This window comes from Eptesicus fuscus, chromosome 18 (genome assembly GCF_027574615.1).
Source record: "Eptesicus fuscus isolate TK198812 chromosome 18, DD_ASM_mEF_20220401, whole genome shotgun sequence".
In the NCBI taxonomy this organism is placed as follows: domain Eukaryota; kingdom Metazoa; phylum Chordata; class Mammalia; order Chiroptera; family Vespertilionidae; genus Eptesicus; species Eptesicus fuscus.
This window is the reverse complement of record NC_072490.1, coordinates 32645415-32662133: the sequence shown is the minus strand read 5'-3', so window position 1 is coordinate 32662133 and position 16719 is coordinate 32645415. Positions and strand designations below refer to the sequence as shown.

General features: G+C 49.3%; 1 protein-coding gene and 1 long non-coding RNA gene across 4 annotated transcripts in view; one reads left to right on the top strand and one right to left on the bottom strand.

The window, feature by feature from the left end:
- PXYLP1 (2-phosphoxylose phosphatase 1) overlaps positions 1–16719 on the bottom strand; it is a 76808-nt gene that overhangs the window by 48919 nt on the left and 11170 nt on the right. For 2 of the 3 annotated variants that reach the window (XM_054708037.1, XM_054708038.1), the window contains exon 2: positions 10170–10259. The exons of the other annotated variant lie outside the window; for it this stretch is intronic. The gene's annotated coding sequence lies outside the window, so the exon portion shown is untranslated. The remainder of the gene's footprint in view (positions 1–10169; positions 10260–16719) is intronic. 3 annotated transcript variants of the gene reach the window in all.
- On the top strand, positions 1524–14408 carry LOC114227036 (uncharacterized). The gene is made up of 4 exons (XR_003613120.2): positions 1524–1627; positions 3112–3181; positions 4479–4531; positions 14252–14408. It is a non-coding gene; the product is annotated as an uncharacterized LOC114227036 (long non-coding RNA).

Genomic DNA, 16719 nt, shown 5'->3' with positions numbered 1-16719 from the left:
GATTTCAGAGAGGGAGAAGGAGAGAGAGGTAGAAACATCAATGATGAGAGAGAATCATTGATCAGCTGCCTCCTGCACGCCCCCTACTGGGGATCAAGCCTGCAACCCAGGCATGTGTCCTTGGCCGGAATCGAACCTGGGACCCTTCAGTCCGCAGGCCAACGCTCTATCCACTGAGCCAAGCCGGCTAGGACTTGCTTCTACTCTTGTATCCCCAGTGCCTGGCCCGGAGCAGATACTCAGTCAGTATTCGTTGGATGAATGAATAGAACAGATGAATGAACAGAGGAGAGGCTCGCTACAGTCAACAGCAGTCCATCTCCTTTGCCTTCCCCCAGCTAACATGCTACTTCTCCTCTGACCCTCCACCTTTCCCGTCTTGCTGACTCCTGATCAGCCCTTGACCTCAGCTCCAAGACCACTTTCTCCGGGAAGCTGCCCTTGAACTCCCCTGTCTAGATCAGCATCCTGCCTGACACTCTCAAGCCACCTTGTATTTCTCCTTCATGACACTTCCCAGGACTGTCATTACACAAGCAAATAATCACGTTGACATTCTTGGCTGGCTGTCTCCTGCCATTAAATCATAAGCCACTTGACAGTGGTGATGATGTCGGCCTGGTCACAAGCCTATCTCCAGGGCTGGACAAAGCCTGCACCGAGCTGGCTGACCACGTCAGAACATTTCTGGAAACCAGCAACATAGAGTTCCGCTGTTTTTACTCACAACAATGCTGACACCAAATGTGTGGGTTTCCTCTGTCTCACACCAACTGATTTTCCAATTTTCTGGGCGCCAGCTGGGTGCCCTACAATTCAATTCAATTCTGACCCTGACTACCCCAACTTAGCATCAGACTCCACAGGTTTAAGGGCTCAGTCCCAAAGACAGCCCCCACGTCACATGCCAGTTGCAAGTATGGGATCCTCAGATTTCCCACTTCTGTCAACGTGGCTACAAAGTGTGGGGAGGGAGCGGGGCGATTTCCCACAATCCTCACCCCTTTCAGGTTCAATCATTTGCTAGAACAGCTCACAAAACTCTGGGAGACACTTTACTCACTGTTGCTGTGGATTTATTATAAAGGATACAACTCAGGAAGCGCCCAATGGAAGAAATGCACAGGGAAAGGTGTGGGGCAAGGCAGAGCTTCCATGCCCTCTCTCCTGGCACCTCAATGTTCACGGCCCCGGAAGCTCTCCAAACCCTGCTGCTTAGAGGTTTCCATAGAGGTTTCCCCACGTAGGCACCATGGATCCAATCACTGGTCATTGGTGATTGAACTCAACCTCCAGGCCCTCTTACCTCCCTGAGTTTTTCTGGCAACCAACCCCCATCCTAAAGCTGTTTGGGGGCTCCCAGCCTGCAGTCATCTCACTGGCACATAAAAGACACTCTCAGGACTCTGGCGATTGCAAGGGTTTTAGGAGCTGTGTGCCAGGGACCAGGGACAAAGACCATTATTCTATATGATGCCACAATAGCCAATTCCATTATCAGAAGGTGCTAATTCTTAAGAGTTCTCATTAACGTTGAGCTAGAATTGGTCTCTAACTACTTGCCTATCCTCTATCAGGCTTTCCAAACCTACACCCAGGTCATCCTCACCACACAGAACCGAACAGGGTGAGTGTCTTCTTCAGGCTTACACCACAGTCAGAGTGAGAGCTAGAATTTGAAGCCAGCTCTTCTGACTTGCCAGTTCAAGACTGCTTCCATTACAGCACACTGCCTCCTGGATATCTGTGTGGTAGGCGGTTGGACAGACATGAGCAGAGCAAGTATGATTGGCCAGGTACAGAAGGTCATCAGGGTGGAAAGTTCCAGGTTCGTAGCAATGGTCAAGACTGGGAAAACCAGGACCTTGCCGCCAGAGTAACGTTTCCTCCCCTAGCATATCATTGGTCATGTGGTTTGGACCCTCCCCTGACCTTTCTCCCCTGGCATGTAGCTAGTCATGTGGTAGACCCCAGAGGAGGAAGAACAAGGGGCCTAAGAGTGGCCTCTTTCAACTCCCATGCAGGCCCTTGCATGACCATTCCCTTAAACATTAACCCCTAGGAATAACATCTAGGCCTCAGCTGTATTTCAGCTCCAGGCCCAGAAGAGCAGTAAAATCAGACAAGCGAAGCCATGGCTGACATCAGGACCAATATCACTGACTAATGACCCACTGCCCTGGTGCCGACCCATCAGTAGAGACGCTGAAAGGACACATCTGGAAAGCTGTTGAGTAGTCTATTGGGATCCTCCCCAGGGACTTCCCCTGAAGTCCCCACCCTTAAAAGACCTTAGGACAGAGGATGCAGCCCTCTCTCCATCTCAGGAGCATGCTCAAACCTTTCCCATCCTCCTCCTCTTCCCCTAGGTGTGTTACCTTGATCTTTCTCTCTCCTAAGCTCCAAGGGCCCCTTCTTTTGTCTCTGTCACTTGTTTCCTGAACCCATTTCTTCTACAGCTCACTTCTATCTCTGTGACTTTCTTTTTTGTTGTTGTTAATCCTCACTCAAGGATATTTTTTCGCATTGATTTTTAGAGAGTGGAAGAGAGAGGGAAAGACAGAGAAAAACATCAATGTCAGAGAAACACATCGACTGGTTGCCTCTTGCACGCACCCGGACCAGGGCCTGGGCTGGGGAGGAGCCTACAACCAAGGTACATGCCCTTGCCTGGAATCAAACCAGGGACCCTTTAGTCCGCAGGCCGATGCTCTATCCACTGAGCCAAACCGGCTAGGGCTCTAGCTCTGTGACTTTCTAAGTAAACGTTGGCTTATAGTTTGAGTCTTGGCTCTGAATTCTTGCATCAAGTACCAAGATTGCTGAACCAAGTTCCTGTCTGACTCCAACGACCTAACACCTGGTGCTATTTTCACTGATGTTCAGTGCTCTGAAGTATCACAATCCCTCCATCTAAACAAACAAGCTGTGCACTTTTCATAATGGACACTATGAAAAAGGTGAAGCTTCTTTAACAAATAATGTTCAGTGTCTGTGTATAACAAGAGTTCACGGCAATATTCTAGGCACTTCCCTGACAAATGCCTAAGGGACAGGCCCCTGAGCAAACATCTAATTCAGATTTTAATTTGATTCCTATTTACTGGACAGAGGATGCTCCTTCTGCTTTCCTGTGACTGGTCATTTGCTGGATCTTTGAAGATTAAAGACATAAACTAAGGTAAAGAATACTCCAGGTGATTGCAACAGTTCAGTAAGACAGCAGCCCTGAACAACTGAGTTTTTGAAGACAAGGCAATGACCTGGAAAAGAAAATGTGAAAAGGAAAAAAAAAAGGACACGGAACCATGCACTGCATGACTATAATTTTTAAAAATGTGTTTATGTAGCCCTAGCAGGTTTGGCTTAGTTAGAGTGTCGGTCCGAGGACTGAACGGTCGAAGGTTTGATTCCAGTCAAGGGCACATGTCTCGGTTGCAGGCTCCATCCCAGGTCAGGACGCATACAGGAGGCAACCAATGGATGTGTCTCTCACCATCGAGTTTCTCTATCGTTCCCCCTCCCTTCTGCACTCTTTAAAAACAAAAACAACTAAAAAAACAATAGAAAAATATCCTGAGGTGAGGAATAAAAACAAAAATAAATACATAAATAAATGTGTATCTGTTTAGAAAACTAGGATGGAAAGATATATAAATTTTAAGATGACATTTCTCAGGCTTCAGATTGGCAAAAAATAAAAACATCATTCATGTCTAGTGAATATTAGTATCAATGAGGATGAATTCTTTCACACACTGTTGGTGAGAGAGTGCGTGGGAAGGGAAAATTTCTCTCCCTTCATAGTTCTTCTGGCCAGTCTAATAATTAAACTGACATGAGACAGATTGACAGAAGAAAATAACCAAATTTAATTACATATGTACAAATGGGGGGGGGGTCTGTGAAAATAGGGGACCCTGGGAAAAATAAGGCAGTTGGGGCTTCGAGGCCATCTTGAGCTAAGGAGAAAGGGGGGTAGTGGCTTGGACTTCAAAGGGAAGGTCGGCAATTCACAGGAAGATGAGAAGGAGCAAACATTTGGTGAACAAATTCTTGCTGGGCCACCCAGAAGCAACGGGACACCGAGAGGGGTCTAAGAACAGACTCTGTGAGGTCCCTCCCTGCTGGCCACACTTAGTTCATATTATGCTAAGGTGACAGCTAGTTCCCTGGCTTTAAAGCAGGTTTTTCTATCTGAAATCCTTTAGGCAGGTAAGCGGGGGAGCTCTTCGTAAGTTTGTTAGACTTTGTCTTTAGCTGGAAATAATCTGCATGCTAGGGTGACACATTCTGGGAGACTCGTTCTGAACCTCTACAGTGTCTTAAAAGTAACCAACTTAAAAGAGTGAAATTCCTAAAAAGGTAAATCTGTGGTTGGCAAACTGCTCCTGATAGGGGCGGGCTCATCATAAGAACAGAGCCGCAGTTACTTAATCATTATTCACCTTACTAACTATAGACACGTCTTCCTACAGACCTTAGGAAACCGGAGGATGTGCTGCAAGAAGAAAACCAGAGCTGGAGGAAGGTAAGAGCCACCCTGGGGCCCAGATGGGTCCATTGCTCAGAAAAGAAAATACATTTTGAGAACAGACAAAGGCCAGCACATGCTTTGATATGGTTGCTGTGCCTGGACACTGACCCTCTCTGGGAGTTTGCTTCAGGAATACTGACCATTCCTGAGCTGGTTTTAACACCACTGAAAATTAACTACCTTGTTATTGGACTTCAAGATCCTGGAAAGAGACACATGGACCACAGACCCTGCAACTATTCTATCCCCGCCCCTCCCCTCCATCCCCCCTCCCCCACTGCCCCGTTCCCCTTTCCCTTTGCATACAGCCTCTCTCTCTCCCTTCTCCCTATATAAACAGCCAGCTAGTCGGAGGAGTAGAGCAGATTTTCGTGGGTGACCTGCTGTTCATCCATACTGCCGGCATTACTGGAATAAATGCTCACATATGATTCAACCCTGTCTCTGCCTAAGTAGTGACAGGCAGCCCGGACCCATTAGTTGTCTGGTTTCACTCCCCCTCAGGGTTAACTAGGATAGAATTCATAAAAAAAAGTGTTGGTCTCATTAAAACAATAAACACACAAGAATTCACATTCTGGGTATCCTCAAAATATGCCCACTCATATGTACAAAGCAGAAATGGGACTAATTATAAAAATGTTCGTCCATAGGGTAATGGTTGAAAAATTAAAGTTTGTCCATGCAATGAAACGCGATTCAGCCGTAAAAAGAAAGAGGTGGATTTAGGTGAGCACGGGGAGAAACTTCCAGGAGATACTACCAAGTTAAAAATACATGAGGAGAAGAAACCTAAGTGTCCATCGTTAGACAAATGAAGAAAGATGTGCTGCATATATACAATGGAATATTACTCAGCCATAAAAAGAATAAAACCTTACCATTTGCAACAATATGGATGGGCCTAGAGGGTACTGTGCTAAGTGAAATAAGTCAGACGGAGAAAGACAAACACCATATGATTTCACTTACATGTGGAACCTAAGAAACAAACAAGCAGAACGAAAACAAACTCAATAGAGGCAGAGAACAAACTGATGATTGCCAGGTCGGAAAGGAATTGGGAGGATGGGTGAATAAGGTTAAAGGATTAAGAAGTACAAATTGCCTATTATAAAAATAGACAAGGGGATGTGAAGTACAGCTTAGGGAATATAGTCAATAATCCTATAAAATAAAAGGCTAATATGCAAATTGACCGAATGGCAGAACAACCGGTCGCTATGCGCGCACTGATCACCAGGGGGCAGATGCTCCCACAGGGGGAGCACCACTCAGCCAGAAGCCCTGAGCGGGGCTCACAGCAAGCTCAGCGGTGGTGGCGGGAGCCTCTCCCACCTCCGCGGCAGCGCTAAGGATGTCCGACTGACTGCTTAGGCCCGCTCCCTGAGCCGTCGGTCGGATATCCCCTGAGGGGTCCTGAACTGCGAGAGGGCACAGTCCAGGCTGAGGGACCCCCTTCTCCCCGAGTGCAGGCCTCTAGTATAATAACTATCTATGGTGCCAGATGGGTACTAGACTTATTGAGGTGATCACTTTGTAAGTTATGTAAATGTCTAATCACTATGTTGTACAACTGAAACTAATATAATATTGTGTGACAAATGTAACTGAAAAAATATTTTTAAAAAGTGAAAAAAATACATGAGTGTATAAGCAGCAGCATAATAGACTAGGGGCCCGGTGCACAAAATTCGTGCACTGCGGGGGGGGGGGGGTCCCTCAGCCCAGCCTGCCCCCTCTCACATACTGGGAGCCCTCAGGGGATGTCCTACTGACGGCTTAGGCCCACTCCCTTTATGGGAGACGACCGGGCTGATCAGGGAAAGGCACCAGCCCCATCACCCCGCTGCTGCAGCCACTGCCAGTCACCACAGCCACCAAGGTGTTTTCATCAACACGAACTCTGGTCCCTTCACCATGAAAAAATGACAATTTTCTTTAGGCATTTTCAAGATGTGTCTTTCATAGGATATGACCTTTCTTTTCTCTTCTCCTCTCTTCTCTCTCTCTCCTCTCCTCTCCTCTCCTCTCCTCTCCTCTCCTCTCCTCTCCCCTCCCTCCCCTTCCCTCCCCTCCCCTCCCTCCTTCCTTCCTTCCTTCCTTCTCTCTCTCTCTCTCTCTCTCTCTCTCTCTCTCTCTCTCTTTTCCTCACCTGAGGATATGTTTCCATTGATTTTTAGAGAATGTGGAAGAGAAAGGGAAAGACAGAGAGAAACATCAAAGTGAGAGGAACACTTTGATTGGTTGCCTCCTGCATGAGCCCTGACCTGGGCCCCAGCCAGGAAGGAGCCTGCAACTTAGGTACATGCTGTTGATCAGAATCTAACCCAGACCCTGCGGTTGGCAAACCTACACATTATCCACTGATCCAAACTGCCTAGGGCAGGTTATGACATTTCTTAGCCCTCCAGCAGTGGACCTTTGTTTTTTTCTCCAGGAGTGTGGTAGAAAAGCCCTAGATCACCTTTTTGGATTCTTATACCCAAGTTACTAAGAATATTACCAGTGGCATACAGGGAGCTGAGCCAATGAGTGGTCAGAAAAGGTGATTCCTCTGTAGTTCACACCTATCTCCTCTGATCTCTGGCTCCACCCCTGCCAAGGCCTAAAGCCTCTGGCCCTGGGCAGGGGACCCCCAGCTGGCCCATATCACCTGGCTCCGTCCCAGGCTAAGGCAGCAAGCCTCTGGCCGAGGCTCAGGCCCTGGGCAGGAACCCCCAGCTCACTCAGATCACCCGCAGAGGACCCCCAGCTGGCTCCGATTGCCCGGCTCCGCCCGCGGCCAAGGACGCAAGCCTCTGGCCAAGGCTCGGGCCCTGGGTAGGGACCCCCAGCTGGCTCTGATCGCCCGGCTCCGCCCCCAGCCAAGGCTGCAAACCTCTGGCCGAGGCTCGGGCAATGGGCTGGGACCCCCAGCTGGCTCTGATCGACAGTCTCCCAGCTAAGGCCAGCAAGGGCAGGCGGAAAGCTTGGCTTCCTCCATTGCCGGGGAAACCCAAGCCTCCCTTCTGCTCTCCATGGCCCAGCCATCTTGTTTGGGTTTATTTGCATATTAGCTCCTGATTGGCTGGTGGGCGTGGCTGGTGGGTGTAGTGGAGGTATGGTCAATTTGCATATTACTCTTTTATTAGATAAGTATGATCTCATGTAGGTAAAACATACACTTGCATATCTTGATATATATGTGGAAATTTTAAGGAAACATAAACTTATAGAAAAAGGTCTGGAAGGAGACAGCCCCCAAATTAACAGTGATCATCTCTAATTTCACTTATATGTTTAATGCCTTGTGTTTACAAGGTGTTGTATACAAATAACAAAAAGTAAGATTTGTAATGACAAAAGAAAATGTTATATTAAGTCAAAAATTCAAGCTATAATACATCATGTATGGTTGAAGCTCAATCCTATCTAATAAAAGAGAAACATGCAAATTGACCGTACCTCCGCTATGCCCACAAGCCATGCCCACCAAAGCCATGCCCACCAGCCAATCAGGAGCGAGTATGCAAATTAACCAAACCATGATGGCGGTTAATTTGCATATCCAGGCGCAGAGCGAAGACTGAAGACAGTGTAGAAGGAAACCAAGCACTGCAGAAGGGAGCAAAGCTGTGGAGAAGCAAGCAGGGCAGCAGGGAAGCAGGCGCGGCAGTGGAGAAGGGAGGGAAGCAGGCGGGGTGGCGGAGGAGGCCACAGGAAGCCCTATTCTTGCAGGAATCTTCCTGCAACCAGCCTCTAGTTATATTATAAAAAGACTAGCTTTCCCATTGCAGGAAAAATCCTGCAATAGGATTTCCTGCTGCACTCTACCCCGCCTCCGCCCCGCCTTTGCCGCCCGCCCCGCCTTCTCCACCAGCCCGCCTGCTTTTCCCTTTGCCCCCGGCCCTGACTTCGCTCCTCCCTTCTCCCCCGCCCCCGCCCCCCTGGCTTGCTTGCTTCTTCGAAGCTTTACTCCCTTTTGCAGCTCTTGGCTTCTTTCGACACTGTCTTGATATGCAAATTAGCCACCATCTTTGTTGGGGTAATTTGCATACTTGTCCTGATTGGTTGGTGGGCGTGGCTTGGCTAGTGGGCGTGGCTTAGGTGTAGCGAAGGTGCGGTCAATTTGCATATTTGTCTATTATTAGATTAGATATGTTACAAAACTGGACTGAGTGGTTTGAAACAGGGTGGGAGTGGGACTTTTTATTCTATACTCTTCAGAATTTTGAACCTATTACTATTTTTTAAGGTGAGTGAATGTAACAATTTTTTTTAAACTGGAAAGAGAAAATATGCCCTTAATGTTATGTGTGGTTATGGCTGGAATTACAAGCAATTTTAATTTTCTTTAAAACAAATTACAAGATGTAAGGTTGACTTACAACACTTAAGCAGGTGATAGGATCCTGGAAGATTTATTTTCTCCTTCATAGATTTCTGCATTTTTCCAAATTTTCTTAAACAAACATATTACTTTTATTTTTCCATTTTATTTTTGTTTTACTTTTACAATCAGAAAAAAAAAGCAAGTTGTAAACTCATTTAAATTATTTTTAAAGAATGTAGTCAAGCAAGAAGTCACCAGGCAGGTACATGATAAATTATAAAGAGATCAGATGTTTTGAAAGAGCACCTCCTGCCCTAACCGGTTTGGCTCAGTGGATAGAGCGTTGGCCTGCAGACTCAAGGGTCCCAGGTTTGATTCCAGTCAAGGGCATGGACCTTGGTTGTGGGCACATATCCAGTAGGGAGTGTGCAGGAGGCAGCTGATCGTTGTTTCTAACTCTCTATCACTCTCTCTTCCTCTCTGTAAAAAATCAATAAAATATATTTAGAAAGAAAGAAAGAAAGAAAGAAAGAAAGAAAGAAAGAAAGAAAGAAAGAAAGGAAGGAAGAAAGAAAGGAAGAAAGAGCACCTCCTTTCAAAACTCAACCCAACATGGGACCTGATGTGTAAGAAAGACAAACGCAGAGTTTACTGGGAGGGGCCTCGTGACCCACTCACCTGCAGAACCCAGGGTTCCAGGATATCATTAGGAAGTGCACTGTTATAGACAGACTGAGGCTGCAGGGGCTGGGGGCAGGCTGAGTGCTGGGATGGTCAGAGAGGGCTTCAGGGAGGAGGCAGAAACAGTGTTAAAGCTAAAAGGACGTCCGTGGGCGTGCCTGATGTGAACAGGCATTTCGAGGAGGAGAAATGTGTGCACAACGGTACAAGCCCTCCCCTCCCGGCACTGCTGACTGACAGCAGGTTTTATGCAGTGACTCATCTGTGATCAGGGCGGAGAACCGCTGGCGCCAGACTAGGTTCCCTCTAGGAACAGGGAGTCACGGAAGGTTCCTGAACGCATGCATGACAGAACGAAGGAGCTGCTGATGAACACGCTCCTGCATATTCATTCCCTCCCCGCGAGCTATAGCCAGGCACTGGCAGCAAGAAGGCAGGCAACCTTCTAGGCCGTGATATAGGAGGGCCTGCAGCTCACTGCTACGCAACTGATGGGTTTTGCCGAGGCTGTGCTGCACTTGGTCAGAATGACAGGCCAGACAGGCGAGGGACCTTCCTACAGTCCTAGCCTCAGGCCACCTCCGTTCTAAGGGCAACCGGGCTGGGGTACCCCAAGTCACAGCTCATGGTACGTACCTCACTGGGACTGAGACCAAGGCCTACTCCACTCCTTAGCAGCTGTGGCACCGAGGGCACGTTACTCTCTCTGAGCTGCAGTTTCTGCTCCTGTAAATGGTGATTCAATTATTCAGACAAGAAGTATTTACTGAGCATCTGCTCTATGCCAAGCACAGTCCTAGAAACTGGGGGGTCAGTAGTGACCAAATCATTCCAAAACTTCTACCCTCATGGAGCTTATATTCTAGTGGGATGTGAACTACCCACTTCATGGGGTTGTGAAAGAGACTAGATGGGATGTTTCCTGGAAAGCACTGATGGCAGTAACAATTCTGCATCGAATTCCAACCTGTGTGAGCTTTTCCCCCCGACATCACCACCAACCAATTCTCTGACACCAGCTGGGGGTCCTGCAGTTCATCTCAATGCTGACACTATCTACCTGGAGACGGCATCACAGGTGAAGGGCTCAGTCCCCCAAGACTGCCCCCTCACCACAAATCCAGCTCTGCCTGTACTTCTGACCAGCTAGCTATCGCCTGGAGTCTCCAATAACCCCCTCCTTGGGTCTGATTAATTTGCTAAGGTGGCTCACAGAACTCAAAGCAACATTTACTTACTAGATTACTGGTTTATTGTAAAAGGACCTAACTCAGGAGCAGCCAGATGGAAGAGATGCACAGGGCAGGTATGTGGGAAAGGTCGCAGAGTCTTCACGCCCTCTCCTGGGGTGCCACGCTCCTCAAATCTCCACGTGTTCACCAACCTGGAAGCTCTCCAAACCCCATCCTTTAGGTTTCTAAGGAGGCTTCATTACGTAGGCAGGATTGATTAAATCACTGACCACTGGTGACTGCCTCAACCTCCAGCTCCTCCTCCCCAGAGCTCTGGGGGTGCGACGGAGTCCAACCCTCTGATCACAAGCTTCGTTTTCCTGGCAACCAGCCCCATCCTTAGGCTACCTGAGGCCTTGCCCAAAGTCACCTCATTAACATAAATGACACCATTATTGCTCTCATCACAGGAAATCCCATGGGTTTTTGAAGCTCTGTGCCAGAAACAGGGAGAAGAATATATATATATATATATATATATATATATCCTATATAATGAAAGCCTAATATGCAAATCGACCGAAGGGTGGAACTACTGGCAGAATGACCACTTGCTATGATGCACACTGACCACTAGGGGGCATATGCTCAATACAGGAGCTGCCCCCAGCCCGCAGGCCCCAGGCCGGCCAAGGCGGGTGCCAGCAGGGGCCCCCAGATCGCCCCACAGGGGGAGGCCAATCAGGCCCCCCAATCGCTCCACAGAGGGAGGCGACCAGTGGTGGCAGTTGGGGCGGGGTCCATGAGCGGGTGGCGCCAGGCCTGCCAAGACAGGTACCAGGAGGGGCCCTCGATCTCTCCACCAGTCGCCCCACAGATCGGCCCTGATTGCCAGCCAGGCCTAGGGACCCTACCTGTGCACGAATTTCATGCACCGGGCCTCTAGTATATATATACATACATATTGTATATATATCTTACTATAAATCACAATATCAAAGTAGTAATTTATTATTATGCATTCCCTACAGCCCTTCGTACCAAGGCTGCACCCAGCAAACAGCAGAGCTCTGAAAGTTTTCTACCCAGAAACAAAGTGCCCTACAATTAGCACTGGCCCTACTTAGACTAGCCCGATGGTCCTCTCTCTGCACCCCCGCCTTGCCCCGCCCCTAGCACTGTCAATCCCACACTAACAAACAGGGCAGGGCATCGTGAATGAAGGAGATCACCCTTGTGGCCATTCATCACAATAAATGCTGCTGCCGGCTCTTAGAAACCCTCTCAGCCCTCAAGTCCTCAGGGAGACGGAGTAAAACTGCGGGCCGTCCCTTCCCGGGCAGCTCAGGCAGTGCGGGCTATCGACCTCAACCCACTGACAGAGAACCCGCATGGACTGCAGGGCAGCACCCAGGGGCCCCAGGCAGGTGACCTGGCCCCTCCAACCAGCTGGCCCATGGCAAGGCAAGCCCTCACTTGGTGGATTTCAGCGTTAAAGGTTCGTTTCAATGCGCTCATGGAGTGGGTAATGGGCACAGGCAGCACATACTCTGAGCCGAGTGGTCAGGATTATTGGTATGAGTTGAAAGGAAAAAAAATAAATTGTAAGCCAACTTCAGAACCGCCCTTGGGGTTCCAAGAAAGCACTCCATCAAAAAACTTGCTGGCACACAGGGTGATATGTAATGACAGTTTCAGCTTTCCCCACCAACCGCATGCTGGTGTTCTGATGCCAGCCTCTATTTTTGCAGCCTGAGTAATGCCTGGGCAAAGGACCAGATGAGAATCGGAGACAGGGGGGCAGGGCAAGAGAGGTGATGGCACAAGAAACGGGGCCCAGATCCTACTCAGCCTCCAACAGCAAACTCTTGGGAGCATTGTTTAGGACAGCAGCCGGGGGCTCCTCCAATCCTGGCTAAGGTCCTCTGCAGCCCCGTCGCCCTTCTAGCCCCAGAGCCTGCGCTCCCTTTGGGCTGGCACCCCATCTGCCGTGTTCAGCTCTGTCTTCAATGAGTGAAGGACCACACCATAGCAGCCCGACTCCGGGACGCTGCTCCCTGAAACCCCACATTCCCCTTCTCGTAACTCAGAGTCTGTGTCCGTTTCACTCTTCTTGATCTGGTTAACTCCTGCTCATCCTTAAACTCAGCTCAAAATGCCACCTCCCCCAGGAAGTCCTCCCTGACCCTGAGGTTGGGTGAGTTCCTCCAGCACTGAGCAACCACAGCCCTCCCACAACCCTCATCACCACCACAGGCTCCAGTCAGCCTCTTTGCTTGCCTCCCGCAGGGCTGGGCGGACACAGAGCTGAGTCCACAGCAGGTGCTCAGTAGGTGTGTGGGGGAAGGAAGGGAGGAAAAGGAGGGCACCAAGAACGAAGCTGTCACAGAAACCTACAACAACAAACCGAGTAAGAACAAATCATTCAAACCCAATAGATCCATGGATCATTCATTAATGTTACCGGGGAAAAACAGCAGGAAGCAGTGGGGAAAGCATTTCTCAGTGAATCTCAGTGGGAAGCAGAGGTCACTGTTTGCTGTGTCCTCACCTCGGAACCTCCGTACCCTGCCCCCAGATGTGGGCTGGGGCGAGGGCTGAATCGCAGGAGGAACTCTGGGAGGCTGGGTGAGTAGGGGCACTTGCAGGCTCACGAGCAAGGAGCTCTCAGGCTTAGCGCTCTCGTAGGCTCCTCTGGCCTTGGGGGTGCCCGAGACTGTTTGGGTTTTTTTTTTGTTTTTTTTTTCCTCGGGTAATCTACAACTGCTGAGGGACACGGATTAGAACTCATTCCCGCAAAGCTGTTAAGAACATGCCCTGGTTCAAGAAACGGGGATCACGAGGACCTTCCATTGTCCTGCTGGCCCAGTTCCCAAAAGTGGGAGCAGAAGCAGGGATTGAGGACAGATGATCTGGGAATAAAGCCTGTTTTTGGCTGGAGCCTACTTAGCGCAGTATTTCCTTCTCAGACAGGCCCCCATTTGCCCATCAATATTCATTTCTTCTTCCTGGCTAAGAGGATCCTGATTTGGGGGTGGGGAGAAGAGTGTATCAGAGACTGCCAGCTAATCATGAAACTCGCACCCTCCTCCTCCTAAGCGCAGGGCTGGGCCACCTTTCACCGCCTCTGTTGCAGGAGGTGTGACCCTGTGCCGGAGCACCCGTTAATGGAATAATTCCCCACCTCCATGCCTGGCCCACAGCTCCTCCCCTGCACCATCCGCCATGCGCCTTCCTCTTGTGCTGATGAATGCGAACGGGCATGGCAGCCTTAAGAGCCTGGGTCCCTAATTCACCTCTGGAAGGAACAGCCATTTTGAACTTTACGTGAACAAAAAGTAAATGTCTATCATACTTGCGCCATTAAGCACTTTGGGGTTGCTTTTCAGCAGTGAGCCTACCGAACTATTCTGTGCAGCAACGTGCCTGGCTAAACACTCACACGGCCCTTTTAATTGGGAATGGCCATGTGACCGTTCTGGCCACGAAACGTCAGGGGAAGTCTGCTGGGTGTTTTGAGGAGAATGTCTGCTTTCCTGATAAAAGGTACCACTGTGGCTGGCGCCTCCTTGCTGCTGCAGTCATTCTGCCCTCCGGAAGGAAAGGCCAAGGCAATAACAGAAGTGCCAGCCCAGACAGACAGACATCAGCTGCTGAAACCAATGCCAGCAACCACCTACCTTCAGACTTCTTACCACGTGAGAAAAATAAACCATTATTTGCTTAAGCCACTGAGGCAGGGCTTTCCGTTACTTGATGCCAAGCACAATCCTAACTGCGTTGCAACCGCTCATTCATTCCCCCAACCTTTATCAAGGCCTATTTCATGCCAGTCCTTGTGCTAAGGATTGAAGACTTAGAGATGAGCTGGGGTGGCCAAGGAGCTCCCAGTCAAGCTGGGGGTGAGGGGTGGGGGGTGGACAGGCCCCTGAGTGGACAATCCTAATGCGGTGGGAACTGGATACCGTGAGGACACACGTCGTCGCCGGGAAGTGTGAGCATTGGGTGGTGGGCGGGCAGAGGCAAGGAGTTCCCAACTCCCTTTCTGGCAGAGCAAACAGACACTCCTCAGGCGAAAGAGCAAGTGAAAGGAATGTGCTATGCTCAGTCAAGCCAACTGCGCTTACTCACTGTACATCGAGCTGTTAAACACCATCAATTAATGCAGCTGTTTCAAAATAATCAGCAGTCATTAGAGCAAGGAGAAGAGGAGAGAGAAAAAAAATCACACACCATTAACTTAGAAATTATGTGAACCGTGGATGAGGCAGCCTTGATTAGATCTTGCCTGCTGACGTTAGCCATCGTCTAAAATATAATTTCTTTTTCAAAGAAGACACACTAATTTTTCACTTAGAAGACAGAGCAAAATAATAAAAACACACACACACACACACCACAAAACAACCAACAACTGTTCACGGCCATGACCTCTGACCATAAATGTCCAAGCTTTGACCGTTCAGGTCTGCGTTTCCATTAGGGACTTTGAGGGAGAGAAATTGGCGACAAAAGAGGACCCGTTTGGGAAATCAAGAGGCAACCGAGACCAGAGAAGGCAGAGCACCTGGGGAACTGTTTGGAAACGAGAGAAAAGGTTTTCCTCCTTTTAATTCATTTATGCTTCCACACAAATGAGTGTTTTTTTTAAGAAATGAATGGCATTATTTGTCATTTTTAAAAAGATTTTTAAAAATTTGATGCTAGAGAGAGGAAGGGGGAGAGAAACAGCAGTGGTTATCTCCCCCACATGCCCTGCCCAGGAATCGAACCTGCAACCTGGGTATGTACCCTGACTGGGAATCAAACCCACCACCTTTTTTGTCCCCAATTTTTAAAATTTTATTGATTAAGGTATTACATGTGTACATATCTTCCCATTGCCCCCCCCCCCCCATCCCACTCCCACCACCTTTTGACGTACAGAGGACGCTCCAACCAATCGAGCTACATCGACCAGGGCCAATTTGCCATTTCTTTATTTTCCAAGTGTGGGATAAGTATTAAAAAAACAAACAACAACAACAAAAAAAAAACAAAGCCAAAGCCCCATTGACTTCAAAGTCCAGTAGATTAAACACGAATAAAAATAAGCAGGCTCCCTATTAAGAGACCTGATGATCAGGTTTCGGATCTGACTGCTCACTTACTGGTCTGAAGCACTCCAGGGCCCAGCAGAGCAGACGTGCGCTAACCACACTCACAAGGCAGAGCGGCGCTCGGGGTCCCGAGGCAGCGATCACGGGAGGTCTCTCTAGTCCCCAGCCCATGGCCGAGGCCCTGCGCCAGCTCTGCCACGGCAGGGGCTAGCTGGGCAGGCTGCCACCGGGAGTGTCTCTGTAGGACACACGCAACACGCGAGGGCGAGCTCTGAGGAGGAAGGACCTCCCTTTCCAGGACAGGTTTATGAAACGCACGCCTATCAGCACAGTTTCCCAGAGACCTTCCCGTCAAGGAGGTTCCGGCTCTGGCAGACCCAAGAAATGGGGTTGTCTGGCCTTCCGCCTCGGGCCCCCTACCTGCCCCCGGGAGCAGCTGTTCCGTTCCTCACTCAGGGAACTGGGTCCCCGGCGGTCGCGTGGGCTTCCGGGGCTGTTGAAGAGCCAAGTCCAAAAACGTGGCCAGGCCAGCATGCGGTCGACCAGGACCAAGAACAGTGCTGGCAAACCAGGTAAGTAAATATTGAGTTTATGGTCTCGTGTTACACTTCCCACTAACAACCGTAGGCCAAGAGGGAGAGTTAAAACATTAACAACCAGCATGTGTCAGACACACACCAATCAAATGAGCGCCTGTCTTAAATAGCTGGCAAGGCCACATCATATTAGTGTGTACCAGGTAAAGATCATCACACACACCCCCCAGGTCAACCCTCTGCAGGCCACGCCCTAGGCTCTAATGGCCATGCCAGGTGGCCAAGAGCCAGGCGAGTGCCTGGGAGATGTCTGCACTACCATTCACGCCCTTTGCTGTGAACTTAAGTATAGTGTCCGCTGTTCCATGAGGACAGAGAC